The sequence below is a fragment of the Rhineura floridana genome, chromosome 19, assembly GCF_030035675.1.
Source record: "Rhineura floridana isolate rRhiFlo1 chromosome 19, rRhiFlo1.hap2, whole genome shotgun sequence".
Taxonomy (NCBI): Eukaryota; Metazoa; Chordata; class Lepidosauria; order Squamata; family Rhineuridae; genus Rhineura; species Rhineura floridana.
The window spans coordinates 8,362,973-8,380,315 of record NC_084498.1 but is presented as its reverse complement, the minus strand read 5'-3'; the positions used below and the strand labels follow the sequence as shown (position 1 = coordinate 8,380,315).

The following is a 17,343-nucleotide window of genomic DNA, read 5'->3' as shown; positions in this document are numbered from 1 at the left end:
AAGACTCCTAGAAAAATATAACTGTTCTTCATTATGCTGCCTGTTGTTCAAAGGGGACCTCAGCAGCTGCAGTGTATGAAATTACAGGCTGCGCAGTGCATGGTTGCCTTAATTCTCATGTGCTTTCATTTATGTTTATGTGCATAAGAGATGAGGCACACACACATATACATTCTGTTGCTGGTGATTTAACTGCTAGAGAACCTGTGGATGGAGCTGAACCTTGAAGAATGACAACTCTAGTAACTTGCCTTAATAAAATTTGAACCATTTGCCCTTTTCTCTGAACAACATCCCTTCCATTCTGAGTAGGGATGTTGCAGAATTCTGGCGAAAACACGAGCGAGAGCAGAAACTGCCAATGTTCGCTTATTCGTCTCATGTCTAGAACAGAAATCAATCCAGCAAATACAATCAGTGTTCACTGTTGTTGCTTTCTGTCTGCAAATGATACATAATTGATTATTTCCCCCCCATTTGCATCGTGTTCTGTTTGCATTGAAATGAATGCGGTGGAATAAGAATGTAATTTACATAATTAATTATGTACATTACGCAATTTTGCAACAGCGAGACCAGTAATGCAGCACTGCATTATTTTGGTGGAAGACGAATTATAGTGGAATGGAAACAGTGCTGCATGCAATGAATACAGGGTGGAACAGAAAACAATGCCTTCTTCCATCCCTGATTCTGAGTTCTTTCTGTGTGTGCGAGTGAAGTCTGAGAACCTTTAGCCATTTCCTACCTGCTGGGATGAAGTGAGCAGTTGCTTCCCAGGAGCATTTCACTTTTAGCCTCTCAAGAGCTCTTTAAGCGTTGTGTCTAACCATCCCTTGTGCCTGCAGAGGTGAATGTCGTACAAGCCAACAAGTGAAAAATTGTGTTGTTCTGTCACAATTTGTCTGTAAGGGATTCTATTTCAGTTGCTGTTCGTTGTCCTAAAGGACGTTGCTGCTGGGTTGTATTTTGTGGTAGAGTCTTGATATATCTGTTCAACTTGCTTTGCTAGAGCAGGGGCACAGAGCATCCTGTGTGTGGAGCAAAAGTGGCCCTCCAGGCCTTTCTGTACGGCCCTCATGACACTCCCAGGCCACACCCACTCACCAGCCCTCTTTCTGCCTACCACTGCATTTTGGCCCTTTCCCCAACCACACAAGGGTTCTGCAAAAGGCACTTCGGGGTCTTTGGCCGAGCGTTCAACATCGAGAGTGTTTCCTGGAGTGAGGAAGTTTGGAAATCACTCCCTGACACTGTGAGAGAGCAGTAGGAACCAGAGCTGCCACAAGGAGGAGCCACAGTTGTGGGGATTGACGATCACACAGCAATGGACTTTTAAAAAAAACTTAATTAGTTAGAGCCATGACTGTTTAAAGTGGTATCAGGTTCCAGGCTATGGTCTGAAGGCACATGAGGCCAGCTCCCTGCTGAAGCTAAGCAGGGTCAAGTCTGGTCAGTGCCTGGATGGGAGACCGCCTGGGAACCATATGTAAGCCACCTTGGGTTTCTATCAAGAAAAGAAAGGAGGGGTATAAATAAAATAAATAAATATCATTGTGCTTTAAATGTCTAATGCAGATGTGGCCTGAATCAGGTCAAGCAACAGCCAGATTCTGGCCTTGATGCTATCTTCAAGTATCTACTCTTCCTAGAACATTCGTACCTATTCAGGGCTACCTTTAAACTCTCTGCTGCTGTAGTTCCTTAAGCACATGAGAAGAGCCCTACAAGTTCGAGTTGTGGGAATATGCGCATCACCTTTTTTAGCTTTCTTTGTTTTTTATTACATTTATAACCCAGCTTTCCTCCAAGGAGCTCAAGGTGACATATAAATATGGTTCTCCCTCTCCTAATTTTGTCCTCGCAACAACTCCATGAGGTAGGTTAGGCTGAGAGAGACTGTGACTGGCTTAAGGCTGCCAAGCAAGCATCATCGCCAAGTGGTGATTTCAACTGTGGCCTCCCAGGTCCCAGTCGGACACTCTAACCACTACACCATACTGGCTCTCCTCTGTTGCTTTGCATTGGGCTCTGCCTGATGTTTAAAAGGAGGGGGGTGCTGAAAAACTCAACAAAAAGTGATGGAACAAAAGGCACAGGGGCTCCCTTTTCTTGACGCTACCCCGGCAAGGTTGTGCCACCTCCCCCCCCGAGGATATGGAATGCACACCTTGACATCTGTCTTTCTGTCTGTACTGAGAATAAACCAAGATCCTCCACAAAACATCAGTGTATTTAAGCTCTGCTGTGCAACGTTGCTGGTTTTATTTGTTTAGTTCATAGGTGTGGAACCTTCCAAATGTTGCTGAACTACAACTCCCAGCAGACCCAGCAAGCATGGCCAATGGCCTGGTATGAAGGGAGCTGTATTTCAACAACATCTGGAGGGCCAGAAGTTCCCCTCACCCGTTTCACTTGTTTCGGTTTTGTACTGTGGTTGCTTTACTCTGTTTTAGCTTTTTAGCGCTCCTTGCTTGTTTTAATGGTTTTTAATGGTTTTTAAACTTGTTTAAAAAGTTTGCAACTTTTCTATTGTTAACCGCCCAGAGGGTGTCATTAACTGGAACACATGCAAACGATGGAAATAAAGTTAAATCATATCCACTTGCTTTCACAGCATGTGAAATTTTATACACTCTACCCTCCCTGAGTCATCTCTCCCCACCCCCCATTTCTCTGCAACTTGTAAAAAGTCCCCGCGACGTCTGCCTTGCAGGTGATGCTTCAAACCTTGGACTGTTTCGGTCACTGTTTTTGGTTCTCTTTTTCCTGCAGTTCCATCCCTCCAGCCTCGTCTTCTCCCAGCTGCCTGCACCCCAAGGCTGACAGGCTGAGACCGTATTTTGTTCTTTTTTTTCCCCCTCGCCTGCATCTCACTCAGCGTTGTCCCCTGCAAAGTGGCGTCTTGGCAAGCTGCTTCAAAGTCTCTAGCAAGAGAGCCAGCTCTCTCTCGAAAGAATACCTCTGTGCATTTTGTACAGCTCCCCACTTCTCCATGGCAACATAGCTTAGTGTTCCCTGCCGCGGAGAGAATCTGTTTTCTTTTCTCTGTCTTTTTTTCCCCTTCGCCTCCCCGCCCCTTCTTTTCGACTGGGCTTTTCTGTCCATGGGTATGGACGTGTTCCTGGGCTCTGCCTGTCTCCAGGGTGTGCAATGAAAACAGTTCAGGAAGGGTTCTTACTGAAGGATGTCAGAACGATGTCAGAACGAGAGGATGCCTCAGAAGCTGGGACAAAAAAGAAACACAATCAACAAATGCTCTTAAATTATTTCCAAAAGGTAATTTGCAAAGGCAGGGTGATGATATGGTGGTTTTTGTCAGCTGGTAAAAACTAAAGATCAAGGGTGGCACTTCGCTTTCTCTTTTAGACCAGGTGCAATTTTGATAATAAATAGCTGAATTGGAGGCGGAACAATACGGAGGCAGCTCAGCCTTTCCAAAAGAGAATTCTTAATAGGCTTGTATTATTCCATCCTGTCCGGTGGGTGAATAATTGGTAACCAAGTGACTTTTACATATTTCAGCTGTCACTTATTGGTACATTGTAACAAATGTGCTTCTTATTTGAGCAGTTTGGTCTAAAGGATGTAAAAATATAATATGACTAAGGGTTAAAGATGTATTTTTAAGGGAGTAGCTTGATAGCATGGTTGCTGCCTTTGAAATACAAGTTAGACGTATGTTGTTTGTCCTAGGGTGAGCTTGGCTCAAAAATGGCTTTGCAGGTTTTTGATGTGGCTGAGTTTGAACGTGGGGACAGCTGGCTGCTGAGAGCACCCATTGGATGGTGCCTGTGACATCAGCAGCCCTTGGAGCAGTTTTGCAAGTTTGCTATTCATATGTTTGTGCTTCCCCCCCCTCCCCTGGGAAGGTGATGATAACAAATATGTGCCACTTGTAATATATTTATTTCTTTTTATTTAGGTATTAACTTATTTATAGGCTGCCTTTTAGAGCATATGCCTTACAAGGCAGCTTACATAATCACAAGATGTAAAATACATTTTAAAATCTAGAAAAATCTAAACATTTTCAGATAGCAATGCATAAATAAATAAATAAATAAATAAATAAATAAAATTGACCAGTTGGTTCGAACATTAATAAAACAGCAGTGGCGGCTCATGCCCATTGGGACTGGTGTGGCAGAAGGGAGGGGGAGCCCAAAAAGTAGATGGAGGCGGAGCCAACTAATACTAGTTTTTGTCTCCATCCTCCTCCCTGCTGTGTTCTGCACTGAGACAAAGAAGCCGACAGGTGCTGCTGCCATCTCCTGGACTGAATGTCCTAAGCAAGAAGGCAGGCAGGTGGGGGCCGGGTGAGGGCAGTCTGAGGTTGGTGAGGAAGTGCCCCTCTTGCCCTGAAGGGGCCAGCCTCCACTGTAAAACCGCACCGACTCCAGTAAATAACTTATAATATTAATACATTTAAAAAGCACCTCGGTCGTTTTAAACTAGCATTCCCCAGCCTAGTGCCCTCTGGGTGTGTGTGTGGATGAGTGAATGGGCCCTCTCTGTCATACAGTAATCTCTCAGTTAACCAATCCTCCAGGAAACAAGCTCCTGTTTTAAAAGCTGAAACTGACCAGCTTTGCTTTGCTAAGGATAAACTTTCAAGCCTGTGCCTGTGCTTTGCTAGGATGAAACTGACAAGCCTGTGTGTTTGCTTTGCATTAAAGAGATCTCTTGCCTTCTCCCAGGGCTGGGGAGGGAAGGATTCAATATGATTCAGAGGAGGGGAAGGAGGAGGAGTGGGTGGGTGCCAGGTAGGCACCCTTAAAAGCCCCAGTTGAAGCTGCCCCCCCAATATATGAGCTGGTATAGGAAACTGTCCCTATTCTTTCCATGTTATTCCTACCTCTGGTACCAAAGTTTCTGCTAAAAAATAATGTCCAGGAACACATCTAATCTGTTAACTGAGGTATTATTGTATCTCCCCCCCATCCCCCAGTAGTATGGAGTGCTCTTCTCAGGGAGGCCCACCAAGCACCACCCTTGACATCATTTTGGTGCCAGGCAAAGATGTTTTTGTTTTCCCAGGTACATTGATAATTATTGTATTGTTAAATCTGCTCTCAATATTTGGTTGTGATTTTATTGTGTTTTTTGCTTGGTTGGGAATTGCTTCGGGACCTTTTAAAAAACAAACAAACTAAGAAGCTGTGTGTGGGGGGGGGTTATGTGCCTTCAAGTTGATTGCAACTTATGGCGACCCTATGAATCAGCGACCTCCAATAGCATCTGTTATAAACTACCCTGTTCAGATTTTGTAAGTTCAGGTCTGTGGCTTTCTTTATGGAATCATTCCATCTCTTCTTTGGTATTCCTCTTTTTCTACTTCCTTCTGTTTTTCCCAATATTATTGTCTTTTCTAATGAATCCTGTCTTCTCATTATGTGTCCAACGTATGATAACCTGTTTCATCGTTTTAGCTTCTAGTGATAGTTCTAGTTTAATTTGTTCTAACACCCAGTCTTTTTCGTGGTCCATGGTATCTACAAAACTCTCCTCCAACACCACTTTTTCCCCTGTCCAACTTTCACATCCATACATAGAGATGGGGTACATACATTTAATAAACCTAATCTAACCTCCAGATGTTTTGGACTGTAGCTCCAGTCAGCAAGGGGCTGGTGGAAGTTGTAGTCCAAAGCATATGGAGGGCACCTGGCAGGGAAAGGCTGGTTTATACCAATGACATTAGGCTACCTAGTTGTATGCATCTATTCTTTAAATACTTATCCTGACCCCCCTCCCAAAGAAGTCAAATTTGCAAAACAATACATGTAAAACTAAAATCAAGACATATTTAAAAACAAAAATATTAATAATATTTTAAAACAGTCACATATCCTCAGAGCTAATAATTTCATAGCTGCCTTTAAAGCAAAGGAGGCATAAAACAAATAACTTCAAAAAAAAACAACCACATAAAAGCTTGCAGCATCAGCCATGCACATTGCAGTGTGGGGAGGGTTTCATTTATATATATAATCTCCACAAGGGATGGAACAAGATGGATGGCTGACCCTCCCCTAGGTATGGGAAGCTTGACAATCCAGGCTCACATTTGTAACAAAAGGTGGTCCAGTGCCAGCTCCACTTTTTTTGGGGGGGGGGCTCTTGAGCAAGAGACCCTCAGCTGACCCCCTCTGATGGGTTCACTTCCTCCTGTCCCTGCTTCCCTTTCCCTTTCTCCTTTGAGCCTGATCTGCACCGTTGTCCAGAGGGAGAACGCAACGGCAAGTGAAAGCAGCAGCTCTAGAGAGGGCAAGTGAATACACAGTGAGAGCACTAGCAGGGCCAGGAGGCTGTCTGGGGTCAACAGTGAAGTTTTTGGAGGGGTGTGGGCCTCAGCTGGTGCCCAACAGTGCCTGCCTACCCCTGACACCAGGGTGGTCGGGTGTCATGTAGAGTTAATATAGCGATCGCTATTACAATGCTGAATCTATCTTCACCCTAAGAGAACAGGGTGTCAACCCCCCATTTGTCTTTATGTTATTGAAAAATTTTTTTCTTCATAGTGTAACTGGAAGGTAATGTCATTTTCATTGTTTCTGAGATTTGGAATTGCCTTTCAGGGGATAAGATGTTTTTGGTAGATTCTCAGAATTGTAGTAACTCCTGGGTATCTCTTGTGAGATCCCTAAATTTTGATCTCTGAAACTTGAGCCTGACTGAAAGAAAAAATAACTTTTCCTTGATGTTGTGCCTTAAAACTATGGTCTAAAGTTTATGCCTCCCCTCCCCGCTCCCGTTAGAAGAGCAACTGATGGGAAAACATCCATATTCTGAAATGATTGAGGTGCATTATGTTCTCCAAAGTTTGTACAACTCTCTATCAATTAGTAAAACAGCTGGTATAGCACAGTGGGGAGGAGAGGTTTGGCTGGGAGTCCAGAGTCTGTGAGTTCAAATCCCCACTCATGTCTCCTGGGTGTCAAGGGCCAGCTAAAGATCACCCCCACAGTGAGTGGCTCAGGGGTGACGTGCCCTGCCACCTGTGCAGCCGTGGGGAAGCGGCATAGTCCCAAGGAGCCCAGTTGCCCCCCAGCTGGCAGTTGCGGACAAGGCCGGGGCTGGCTTGTGCAGCTGTGGCAAGCTGAGCAGGCCCTAGCCAGCTGGGAAGGACTAGCCTCAGAGGGAGGCAATGGGAAACCCCCTCAATACCGCTTACCATGAAAATCCTATTCATGGGGTCGCCATAAGTTGGGATGGACTTGAAGCCAGTTTTCCTACCAATCAGTAGCACTTCTTTCTTCCCAGGTATTGTCAGCGGCCTTATCCGTATATTATGGTAGGCACCCATGAATGAGCAGCATACCCATTCCCAGCTGCTCAATTATTTATTTATTTATTATTTTATTTATTTATTTATTTATTGCATTTGTATACCGCCCCATAACCGAAGCTCTCTGGGTGGTTTACAACAATTAAAAACATTAAAAACAAATATACAAATTTAAAAACACATTTTTAAAAAGCAGTTTAAAAACACATGCTAAAATGCCTGGGAGAAGAGGAAAGTCTTGACCTGGTGCCGAAAAGATAACAGTGTTGGCGCCAGGCTCACCTCATCACCATGATCATTCCATAATTTGGGGGCCACCACTGAGAAGGCCCTTATCCTGCCCTTCCTCCCAGCAGGAGCCCAATTGATTCTATGCCCAGTTTGGAGCTGGGATTACATAATCTTGAGGCTTCGTGTAGTGTTTCATGTGAACCAGCGCTCGTGGGTTTTTTTCCTCTCCAAGCAAACCATGAACAGAAGCCAAGGTTTCTTCTTGGCTTATCCCTCATGAGTTGTTTAGGAGAAGCAAATCAAAAGTGCTGGCTCACATGTGGTACCAAGCCAAGCCTTGTGGGTTTTTTCTTCCAGTACCAAGCAGGCCAGAGTGAAGCAGGAGCCCGCTGTGATGAGTTCGCCGAGCACTTCCAAGATAAGATCGCATGCATTCGCCGGGACTTAGACTCCAATATTATAGCAGTTGGACCTAATGAAGTATCCAGATCACGGTCTTGTCCTCATTTATTGGATGAGTTTCAGTCTGTGCAGCTTGAGGATGTTGACAGGATCCTTCGACTGGTGCGGGCGACCACGTCTGTACTGGATCCTTGCCCCTCTTGGCTGGTGAAAGCTGGCAGGACCGGAACTGCCGGCTGGGCCAAGGAGGTAATAAATGCCTCTTTAAGAGAGGGAGTGGTCCCTGACTGCCTAAAAGAGGCGGTGGTGAGACCACTCCTGAAGAAACCCTCCTTGGACCCAGACAACTTGAACAACTATAGACCTGTGGCGAATGTTCCGTTTCTGGGCAAGATCCTGGAGCGGGTGGTTGCCGGCCAGCTCCAGGGGCTCTTGGATGACACTGATTATCTTGATCCATTTCAATCCGGTTTTAGGCCCGGTTTTGGCACTGAAACAGCCTTGGTCGCCCTGTATGATGACCTCTGTCGGGAGAGGGACAGGGGGAGTGTGACTCTGTTGATTCTCCTTGATCTCTCAGCTGCTTTTGATACCATCGACCATGGTATCCTTCTGGGAAGACTCATGGAGTTGGGAGTTGGGGGTACTGCTTGGCAGTGGCTCCGCTCCTACTTGGTGGGTCGTCACCAGAAGGTAGTGCTTGGGGAACATTGCTCGACACCCTGGACTCTCCATTGTGGAGTCCCGCGGGGATCGGTACTGTCCCCCATGCTTTCTAACATCTACATGCAGCCGCTGGGTGCGGTCATCAGGAGTTTTGGGGTGCGTTGTCATCAGTATGCTGATGACACGCAACTCTATTTCTCCTTTTCATCCTCTTCAGGTGAGGCTGTTAACGTGCTAAACCGTTGCCTGGCCGCGATAATGGACTGGATGGGGGCTAACAAACTGAAGCTCAATCCTGACAAGACCGAGACGCTGTTGGTGAGTGCCTTCACTGCCCAGATGGAGGATGTTTATCCTGTTCTTGATGGGGTTACACTCCCCTTGAAGGAACAGGTTCGTAGCTTGGGAGTTCTTTTCGATCCTTCCTTGTCTCTCGAGACCCAGGTGGCCTCGGTGGCACGGAATGCTTTCTACCATCTTCGCCTGGTAGCCCAGCTACGTCCCTATCTGGACAGTGACGACCTCACCTCAGTTGTTCACGCTCTGGTAACTTCTAGGCTGGACTACTGCAATGCGCTCTACGTTGGGCTGCCCTTGAAGATAGTTTGGAAACTACAGCTAGTCCAGAATGCAGCGGCCAGATTACTGACGCGGACCAGAAGGTCTGCTCATATAACACCTGTTCTGGCTCGTCTGCACTGGCTTCCTATTTGTTTCTGGGCTAAATTCAAAGTGCTGGTTTTGACCTATAAAGCCCTACACGGCATGGGACCGCAATACCTGGTGGAACGCCTCTCCCAATATGAACCTACCCGTACACTGCGCTCAACATCTAAGGCCCTCCTCCGAGTGCCATCCCATCGAGAAGCCTGGAGGGTTGTGACTAGAACTAGGGCCTTTTCGGTAGTGGCCCCGAACTGTGGAATAGTCTCCCCGATGAGGTACGCCTGGCGCCGACGCTGCTATCCTTTCGGCGCCAGGTGAAAACCTTTTTATACTCTCAGGCATTTTAAAGTGTATTTTAAATTGTATTTTATAGTGTATTTTATCAGTATTTTCATTATTGTTGTATTTTGACGTTGTTGGTTCTTTGTTATTGTTTGTTTTGATCTTTGATTTTGTTATACTTATTGTATTTATATATTGTGCTTGTTTTATCTCTTATGTACACCGCCCAGAGAGCCTTTTTGGCTTAGGGCGGTATATAAATTAAATTAAATAAATAAATAATAAATAAATAAAATTGGGTGCACTAGCACAGTAATTCCCTAACTTTTTCCCCCCATGGACCCCTTGAAAATTTCAGAGGGTCTTTCAGATCCCTTAATGACTTTTCTGCCAGTGGCAGCGATTGTAATGCACTATACTAGATGCCGTATGGTTCTTAATTTTATTTTTATTGCTTCTTTTATTTCTTATATATACATTTAAATACAATTCAGTATCAGTATGAATATTTACTGTGAAAGATGTGCTGTCTCTCATCTTCAACCACAAATATCCTGCAGACCACTTGAATGAAGCTTGCGGAGTACTGGCGGCCCATGGACTATAGTTTAGGAACCTCTACGCTAGTACGTTGCTTGTTCATGGTAAACCATGGTTTATCTGGTGCGCAAACCAGCCCAGTGCGTGTCAAACTGTAGCTGGGTTTTTGTTTTTGTTGTGTCTGTCTTCAGGTCTTCCTCTAAGGGCATAAGGTAGCATAATATAGATCAGGGGTAACCAACATGTTTTCTCCAGATGACAACTCTCATCAACCCTGGACCATTGGCCATGTTTGCTAGGGCTGATAGGAGTTGTGGTCTACAACATCTGAAGGACATCATGTTGGCTGCCTCTGATGTAGATGAAGGGGATTAGTGTGAATAATGTGAAGATAATTTGCTCTGTAAGCTCCTCTCCACAGTGTGTCTGCCTTGACGGGGTTGGCAGTAGCAATTCTGTTTCGAGGGGCTGTGGATTTGGGAAGTGTAGCTCACAGCTGGAGAATGGATGGTGGTGGGGAATCGCGGTAGCTAACTACCATTGCCACTTACTTGGATCTGCTGTAATTCTTCAGATGCCTGTCTATAGGGATGGAAGGGTCTGTAAGTTTCAGTTCTTCCACTTTCTCATTTTCCCAATCTTAAATTCAGTTCCCCACATTTTTGCAGTAATTTGCAATTTTAAAAAAAATCCTCATGAAAATTCTTCAGCATTATAGTGCAAATTTCTCCTAATACACACATTTTATATGCAGCTTTGACCAATGAACAGTTTTGCAATCAATTTCTCCTAATATAATGTATTGTTAATGTTATTTTCACTAATATATTCATTTGTATGTGCTTTCCCTAATGTATCATTTGTGTAAACTTTGGTTGGAGAACTGTGTCACAAAATTGTGAATTGTGAAAAGTGTGAACTCCAAATGATGGCTGTGTTTCAGTTCTCATATTGTTTTGGAAAATGTGAATTCTTCAGATAGGAATTTTTTTTTAAAAGAAAGAAAATGTAAATTTGATAGATTTGGCTTAAAATGCAAACCGAATCAAATGTCTCCTTTGTCCTTACCAATGTCCTTAAGGAACTGTGTTTGGGATTTGAAATTATGGGAGTGGTGTTTGCAGTTGAGATCTGTGGAGCCAGAGAAGAAGCTTTGGTGATGTTTGTGTGTTGATTGTGTTAAGTGAAATGTGTTGTAATTTATAAGCTGGGTTGCTCACTGCTTGCCCATCCATACTTCAGATTGCCCTAGAAATCTGGGTGCTTGATCTACACATGCAGCAAATTGAGGCAGAATAATAATAATAATAAAATTTTATTTGTTAATCGCCTATCTGTCCGAACTAACGGACACTCTAGGCGACGTATGTGATGTTCCTATATTAATGTATATATGGTAAGTGTTGTTGTTTAGAAGATACATGGTAAGTGGAGTGAAAGAGGAGGGGGAGTGAATGGGCTGTAGAATGCTAGATGATTGGCTGAGTGTTTAAAATGGCTGAACGTATAAAAGGAAGAGTGAGAGTGGGGGGTGGATGAGGTGAACTGAGTGGGTTGCTTGGTGGGGGTTTAGAGAGTTGTTTGCCAGGAGAGAGTGGAGAAGGAGGGGGGTGGAGTTCGGATTAGTGTTGAGTAAAACCATATGCTTATGTGCCTTAAGAAGAAATCTTGTTAATCTTGTTAGCTTTGTTATCTTTAATAAATACTTAATTTGGTTTACCAAAGGCCTGATCCTTGGCTGGGGTTTCACAGACCAGAAGGGAGGGTAAGGTAATGACCAAGGCTGAAGGGGAACTGTAACAAATGGTGGCAGCGGTGAAGAGAATAATGTGATGTTCCTATATTAATGTATATATGGTAAGTGTTGTTGTTTTAGAAGATACATGGTAAGTGGAGTGAAAGAGGGGGAGTGAATGGGCAGTAGAATGCGAGATGATTGGCTGAGTGTTTAAAATGGCTGAATGTATAAAAGGAAGAGTGAGAGTGGAATCTGGGGGGGAGAAGAGAAAGTGTGGATTGCTTGGTGGGGTTTAGAGAGTTGTTTGACAGGAGAGAGTGGAGAAGGAGGGAGGTGGAATTCGGATTAGTATTGAGTAAAACCATATGCTTATGTGCCTTAAGAAGAAATCTTGTTAATCTTGTTAGCTTTGTTATCTGTAATAAATACTTAATTTGGTTTACCAAAGGCCTGATCCTTGGCTGGGGTTTCACAGACCAGAAGGCAGGGTAAGGTAATGACCAAGGCTGAAGGGGAACTGTAACAAATGGTGGCAGCGGTGAAGAGAATAACAATACCAGTATTCAGAGTCTCTGGGAATACTAGTATTGGGACGTTACTGGTGGTTGCCTAGCAGGGGGATCTGTTGAGATCTGTGCTAGAGCGGGGAGAGAAACCATAAGAGATAGCGGTCCGGACTGGTGAAGTCCCTGGTGGTGCCTAGAGACAGGCAGTAACCACGAGCAGGTAGGAACCTGACAGGGAGAGCCAGGGAAGGACGCATCACAAATAACAATACCAGTATTCAGAGTCTCTGGGAATACTAGTATTAGTACGTGACTGGTGGTTGCCTAGCAGGAGGATCTGTTGAGATCTGTGCTAGAGCGGGGAGAGAAAAAATAAAATAAAGGACAGTCCGGACTGGTGGAGTCCCTGGTGGTGCCTAGTGACAGGCAGTAGCCACGCGCAGGTAGGAACCTGACAGGGAGAGCCAGGGAAGGGCGTCACAACGTACAACAATATAAATACAATATACAATCAAAAGCCACAATCATCAATTAATCTAAAATCATCCTTCAATTAATACATCGTAAAAACTAATCCACCCCAGAAATCCTATAGGCCTGCCTGAATAGCCAGGTCTTTAAGGCTCAACGAAAACCCATCAGGGAGGAGGCATGTCGAAGGTCAAGAGGAAGTGAATTCCAAAGGGTGGGGGCCACAATCGAAAATGCCCTCTCTCTGGTCCGCACCAGCCTAGCTGTTTTGACTGGTGGGACCAAGAGAAGGTCTTGTGAGGCTGATCTTGTCTGGCAGCATAATTTGTGATACTGGAGGCGTTCCTTCAGATAAACTGGGCCGAAACCGTATAGGGTTTTAAAGGTTAACCCCAACACCTTGAATTGGGCCCGGAAAACAACTGGTAACCAGTATAGGTCTACCAACACTGGAGTGATATGATCCCGGCGACGGCTATGCTTTATCAAGCGTGCCGCCGCATTCTGTACCAGCTGTAATTTCCGGACCGTTTTCAAGGGTAACCCCACGTAGAGCGCATTACAGTAGTCTAAGCAAGAGGAGACCAGGGCATGTATCACTCGTGGGAGCAGATGCACAGGAAGGTAGGGTCGCAGCCTCTGTATCAGATGTAATTGATACCAAGCTGCCCGGCTCACTGCTGAAACCTGAACCTCCATGGACAGCTGGGAGTCAAGAATGACCCCTAGGCTGCGGACCTGGTCCTTCAGGGGTAATCTCACTCCATTAAGCACCAAGTCTAATTCTCCCAACCTTCCCTTGTCACCCACAAGCAACACCTCGGTCTTGTCGGGGTTTAGCTTCAGCCTGTTCTCTCCCATCCATCCACTTACGGACTCCAGGCACTTGGACAAGGTATTCACAGCCAACTCTGGTGAGGACTTAAATGAGAGATAGAGCTGAGTGTCATCCGCATATTGGTGACACTGCAGCCCAAAACTCCTGATGATGGCTCCCAGCGGTTTCACATAGATGTTGAATAGCCTGGGGGAGAGGATAGAACCCTGTGGCACTCCACAATTGAGAGGCCAAAGGTCTGAAACCTCATCCCCCAATGCTACCCGTTGATGCCTGTCTGAGAGATAGGAACGGAACCACCGTAAAACAGTGCCCCCTATTCCTAATCCCTCGAGGCGATTTAAAAGGATACCGTGGTCAACGGTATCAAAGGCCGCTGAGAGATCCAGGAGGACGAGGAATGTGTATTCTCCCCTATCCAGCGCCCTCCTCATATCATCCACCAGAGCGACCAAGGCTGTTTCAGTTCCATGTCCAGTCCAGAAGCCCGATTGGAAAGGATCTAAGTAATCTGCTTCATCCAAGTGTGTCTGTAACTGTTTGGCCATCACTCGCTCAATCACCTTGCCCAAGAATGGTAAATTAGAGACCGGGCGAAAGTTATTCAACTCTTGGGGATCCAAGGAGGGCTTTTTCAAGATGGGCTTTCAGAAGAGTTCTGAAAGCCTGTCAACATTTGACAGAAGAAATAGGAACAACACACTTGCAATATGCCTATTGTTGTATGCAAAAAAAAAAGTGACCCCCCCCCATGTCCTGTTCTCACCAGGCTACTTCCGGAGACAAGAGACTCCCCAGCAGAAACACAAGTAAGGGCAGCACAAGGGCATTATCCCGGGTCAGTCCGAAGTCAGAGTGCAGAGTCCACCTCAAAACCAAGGGGATCAGGCAAGAATCGGGGTCAGAAGCCAAGCAGTCTGTAAGCAACACAGGTGAGGGCAAGGCACAAAACAGGTCCGGGGTCCACAGGCCATCTTCAGACAGGGCAGGAATGGAGTTGGTGTACAGATGTTGTTCCAGCAGCCCTACCAGCCTAGCACTGGGATTTTTATGCTGGAGCTGCTGAATCACCCCCCAAACCTCAGGTGACTTGCACTCCTCCGGAGGGCCGGATCTCCATCTGGCATTGGAGGAGACGCCTCTCCTTTGGGCTCGGGGGCTGTTCAGGCTTGATGCTAGAGGCCAAACTTGCACCAGCTGCAGATGACCTGTCCTGGGCCTCATGATAGGACCCTGACCCCTCACCCTCAGGTGGAGCCTGAGCCAGGGCTGGCTCCTCCTCCAATGAGGATTCACCTGGCTGGGACTTGACACTACACAATTACCACCACTTTCACACATTGTTTTATTTATTTATTTATTAGATTTATATTTATTAGATTTATCTCCCACCCTTTGTCCCAGTAGGAGCCCAGGGCGGCAAACAAAAGCACCAAAAACACTCTAAAACATCACAAAAACAGACCTTAAACTATATTACAACAGAACACCCTCCAAACCACACTAAAACAAAACATATTTAAAAACATCTTTTTGTTTCTTAAAAAAACTTTGAAAACATCTTAAAAAGCAATTCCAACACAGATGCAGAATGGGATAAGTTCTCTCCTTAAAAGTTTTGTTGAAAAAGGAAGGTGTTCAGTAGGTGCCGAAAAGATAACAGAGATGGTGCCTGTCTAATATTTAAGGGGAGGGAATTCCAGAGGGTAAGTGCCACTACACTAAAGGTCTGCTTCCTATGTTGTGCAGAATGGATCTCCTGATAGGATGGTATCTGCAAGCGGCTCTCACCTGCAGAGCGCAGTGATCAACTAGGTATATAAGGGGTAAAACAGTCTTTCAGGTTGTGGGCTGTTCACCACCTGCCTGTATTCTTTGACTCAACAACAGCTTGCCATCTGCTGATTTGGAAGCCAAGAGTGTTGTCTATTTTGGAGTTAAACATATACTAGGAAAAAATACACATTGTCCTATGTTATCAACAATTCAAAGCATACCTTTGAAAAGCAGTTCGAAGCAGTCCCAGTGAGGGACGGGTCAATCGTTCAGTTTTGGTTTTTCCCTTTTCCAGTCTTGGGTTACATTCACCAGATTTCTGCATCAGTTTGTGTCGTCATGAAACTTTGTCAGCATTCTAGTGTGTATTTTGCCTAATATACATATTTTTCTATGCAATTTTGCACAATGTGTAATTATTTATTTGGTTGGAGAACTGCATTGCAAAATTCATAGAAGGGTGGTTTTTGAAGGGTGGCTGGGTTTCACTTTGCATAGGGTTTTGGGGAGTGCAGATTGGGCAGGTTCCCATTAAAAGCTAACTAAAGTGGATTTCTCTCTCATCCCTTGCTGTAGGGTATGTGGAATTGCAGGGAATGCACAACACAGAGGCTTCGTGTTCATATGCAAATGTTTGCTTACATGTGAAGGAGAGACAAAATGCATTCATTCCCCTGTTGGTGATTTAACTTACTGCAGGGAGGGGGAGAGAATTTAAATCCTGCCTGCAGGCAACACATTAATTTGACCAAATATCCCACAAACACACAAAAAGGGAATAATTTTCAAAGAACAGGAAACAGAAAATTGGGATTCTCTTCTCCCTAGTAACAGTTGGAGACCATATAGTTTATGTTGAAATTGGGTGAGTCCATATTGGGGTCTCTTGGATAGACGTGCCAAATTTCAGGCCTCTAATTCATAAAGGGAGGACTCATCAGTTATGTGTATCTGTGTTCTATTTGCATGCATACCAATAAATGAATCTTTCATTCTACATCCATAAATACACCCCCCAACTGCGTCCTCATGGACATTTAGCCTGGGATATGTACCTTGTTAAGGGTGCAAAGAGTTGATAGGAGACCCCTATTCCCCTCACAGAGCTACAATTCCCAGAGTTCCCTGCGAAGAGGGACTGATTGTTAAACTACTCTGTGAAGAGCAAGTGATAAACACCCCACAGGCAAAGCAGGATGAACACTGTTTGTCATATAACCTTCCCACAAGGGATACGGGAGAAATTTGATTAGGTTTACATTTAAAGGCAAATCTATCAAATTCACACTTTCTGGAACAACATGAGAACCAAAACACAGTCATCCTTTGAAATTCACACTTATTCAAATTTTTGTGATGCAGTTCTCCAACCAATGTTTACAAAAAATGCATAAATTAGCGGAAAGTGTACATAAAAATTTGTATATGAATGAAAATAACATATAAAATATTATATTGGGGAAAATTGCTTGCAAAAAATGTAAAATGTAATTATTTGGAGAAACTCACACTAAAATGCTAATGGATTTTTCATGAGGATTTTAAAAAACAAAGTACAAATTGGTGCAGAAATGTTGAGAATTGAATTTATGATTGGAAAAATGAGAAACTGAGAGAACTGAACTGGGGAGCTCCTTCCATCCCTATTCCCCACAAGCAAATCTGAATGAATGCTCAACAAAGACCGGGCATAGTCTTAAGCTCTGCATAAGCTTTGTGCAAGCAAACCAGGATGAATAAATGGATCATCTGGAGGTACCCGTGGCCAGCCATTCCTGCTCATATCATCCTTTTCTTGGGGGAGGTAGATGGCTAATGGCTCAGGATGGGTGGCTGATGTTTTGTTGGTGGAAAATGGTTCCAGAAGGTGACAAAGCTTCCATCTCCTCACATCGAAGAGGTTGGTAGCTGATCTTAAGGCCTCTGTGTGAAAGAA

At 44.7% G+C, this 17,343-nt stretch overlaps 1 protein-coding gene across 9 annotated transcripts in view; it reads left to right on the top strand.

Moving 5' to 3' along the window:
• Positions 1 to 17,343, top strand: part of PITPNM2 (phosphatidylinositol transfer protein membrane associated 2) — a 317,406-nt gene that overhangs the window by 90,407 nt on the left and 209,656 nt on the right. Inside the window, exon 1 of one of the 9 annotated variants that reach the window (XM_061603249.1) lies at positions 3,215 to 3,279. The exons of the other annotated variants lie outside the window; for them this stretch is intronic. The gene's annotated coding sequence lies outside the window, so the exon portion shown is untranslated. Of the gene's footprint in view, positions 1 to 3,214; positions 3,280 to 17,343 lie in introns of those variants that run through there. 9 annotated transcript variants of the gene reach the window in all.